Source organism: Cotesia glomerata, linkage group LG4 (assembly GCF_020080835.1).
Source record: "Cotesia glomerata isolate CgM1 linkage group LG4, MPM_Cglom_v2.3, whole genome shotgun sequence".
NCBI classification, from domain to species: Eukaryota; Metazoa; Arthropoda; class Insecta; order Hymenoptera; family Braconidae; genus Cotesia; species Cotesia glomerata.
Genome location: NC_058161.1, coordinates 20,243,745 through 20,247,083, shown reverse-complemented (window position 1 = coordinate 20,247,083; position 3,339 = coordinate 20,243,745).

The following is a 3,339-nucleotide window of genomic DNA, read 5'->3' as shown; positions in this document are numbered from 1 at the left end:
ATCCAGGCTTTTGTACTGGTAATTATTATTATAATTGTAATTATTACATGGAATTTCTCGGTTTTATAATTTTTGATTTTTTCTGGCTTTTTAAAAGGAATTAATTATTTATTTTGAAAATAATGGGAGTAGTTTCTTTTGATTGCCACATGAAATGGAACAAAACATATTTCAGAACTACCCTAGTAGAAATGATCAAGTTTTTACTCGATTAAATCTAAGTATCTGGCTAGCGAAATCATATCTAGTAACTGGCTAGTATAATATCCAGTAACTGTCTAGTTACTGGCCAGTTTTACTAGACATCAAATAAAACTTATCAAATAAAAATAATGGATAAAAGTTTGTTTACAATTTAAAAATAATAATAATAATAATATTAAGAAACAGTGTAAAATAATTTAAAAAAAATTAATTATTTCTATATAAAAATAATCTGTAATATATTTAAAAAATTGATAATAACCGAAATGTGGTTATGTGGCAATCAAAACAAATACTCCAGACTGTCTAAATAAAATTATTAAAAATTTTATCGAGGAGTTCTTTCAGATTTGCTAATACGTAAGTAAAAAACACTTAAAATAACCGTTATTTTTATTTTTTTATTTTATTAATGTTTTTAGTTTTATATTTAAGAATATAATATAATAAATTAATAACTTCCTTATTTTCATAGTTCTTACCACTTTTATAAATGAAACTTTTATACCAGTTGAATGTTAAATTCCATAAATAAATTTTTTAATTATTCCATTAATTAATTATTGCTACTTAAAGTAATTATTACTATTTATATTATTAATATTATTATTTTTTTTAATTGTAACAATTTCGTATCCATATTTAACTCTGAAAACTTAACCTCAAAATCTACAAGTGACATCATGTTTTATTTGATGTCTCATAAAACTGGCCAGTAACTAGACAGTTACTAGATATTATACTAACCAGTTCCTAGCTTAAGTCTCCCGTGTAAAAAAATTTCGCTTCATTCTGAACTAAAATCTTAATTTCATTTTGAAGTTCATGATATGACACAAGTATGAATTTCTTTCTAAAAATCAATCTAAATTGGAGAAAATGATATGTTTTAAAATATCAACTATTTGAAGTACTGAAATTATCTTGAGGTCCCAAATTAGGCTAAATTTATCGGTTACGTGCATTAATATCCCCGGACAAAATATCCCCGCAGCAAAATTCTTAAAAATATAAAAATTCATCAATAATAATTTGAAAATTAATCTCAACATTATTTTTTGGTGTGTTTGTGTGTTTGGTCAAAATTAAACCAACAAAAACGCGGAGTGGGGATATTTTGATCCGGAGATATTAACGCGTGTCACTAAATTTATCATTAACATTTAAAATCCTTTTTTTTATCGAGGTTTGTATAAATAAGCAATAATTTTTTATTTAATCACGATTTTGAGTCTAATTTTTGTTAATTTGAACTAAATCGCTAATCTAACATTTCTTTTAAAAATCTATTCTAAAACTTCAATTATAAAAAAAAATTATTCAAATTATCATAATTTCAATACGAATTTTCATACTACACGCTACATAATTTTTTAATCACATTTCTTATAAATTTAAAATGATTTAATCAAAAAGTAATCAAATAATGAAAAAATAATTTTGTTACAAACAGTTGCATTAATTACACATGATTTTAAAGTTAAGTTAAACTTACTTTAAGTTCAAACTATTAATTGAATTGTCAATACATATTTGTGTGGTGAATTATCTATGAATAAACTTTAAGAAACTTAAATTAAAATCACACAGCACCTTATTTCTTATCTTATTTCTTCAAAGCGATGTGCTAAAGTCATATTTTCCTGTGTACATTTTAAATCTAAAAATAATCTTACAAAGCTATGTAATAAATATGTGGCCAGATATTGTTAGTATATAAAAAAATTAATATGATTATGAATTGAAAATGAATTTATTAGAGTGATTGTAAGTTTCTGCACTATCGTTTTAATAACGATAGTGCGTTCCCGTGTAAAAAAAAACGTCTTACAATATTCTTCAAAATTGTCGTTTGTTTAAGATCTTAAAAGCGTGACACAAGAAACCAAGACAATTTTAAGACTCTTTTAAGACGCCAAAAAAATTGCGAGGAGCAGATTTTTTGAAATTTTTGGTTCTCGAATTTTTGTGAAAATACGACTTTCTAACCGCAATATTTTTGAGGTAAGATGTTTTTAAAGTGAATTTAAAATTGTTAAAAACTATCTACCGACAATTTTAAAGACTTTTAAGACGTTCAGTTTTAATGTTCAGGAGCTCTGTCGCTGTTAACTCTACTTAAAATAGTCTCAAAATTTTTTAAGACTAATTTAAGATCATTTTAAGACAATTTAAAGACGCAGCTTAATAATTTTGCGTCTTTAAAATAGTCTTAAAAAAAATCTTAAAATAGTATTAAAAAAAATCTTAAAATGTCTTAAAAAATTATCAAAAATTTCCAGGCTTTTTAAGATGATATCACAATGACAGCTCCGGAAAAGTATTATGGAGCGCGTCTTTAAATTGTCTTAAAACAATCACTTAAAGTGGTCTTAAAAAAATCTGCCAAAAATAAATTTAGACACTATATTTTTAGATGCGCTAACAGCGACAGAGGCTTGGGTATTAAAAACGGAACGTCTTAAAAAAGTCTTAAAACTGCCGGATGATAATTTTTTAACAATTTTAAATTCAATTTAAAAACATCTTGCTCAAAAATATTGCGGTTAGAGAAAGGTCGTAAAATCGTCCTGAAAATGTATAAGAATTAATTTTTACAACAAATTCGAGAGAGAAGCAAAATTTCAAAAATCTGCTCTCGGATTTTATTTTTTGGCGTCTTAAAAGAGTCTTAAAATAGTCTTGGTTTGTGTCACGTTTAAGATCTTAAACGAACGACAATTTTAAGACAATTTTTTACACAGTTGTCATAGAGGTAAGTTGATTTTTAGAAATAAATTTTTCAAAATTTTTTTGCCGTTCTTGTTTCTACATATGAACTTTTCTTAAATTTAGATTGATTTTAGAAATAAGCCACATATTTGTGTCATAATATGAACTTCAAAATGAAATTAAGATTTAAGTTCAGAATGAAGCTTGAAAATTTTTGCACGGGCTAATTAAACTAGCCAGTTACTGACAGATACTTGATTACATTTCTACTAGGGTAATGAAAAAACTCAAGTACTTTACCTTCCTCTTTTACAAATTAAGTAGTTGGATAAACACATCATTACTGAAAATCATTTATCATGCTCTATTTAAAAGTGTTATAAACTATGGAATTATAGCCTGGGAGGTGCATATGATAACACA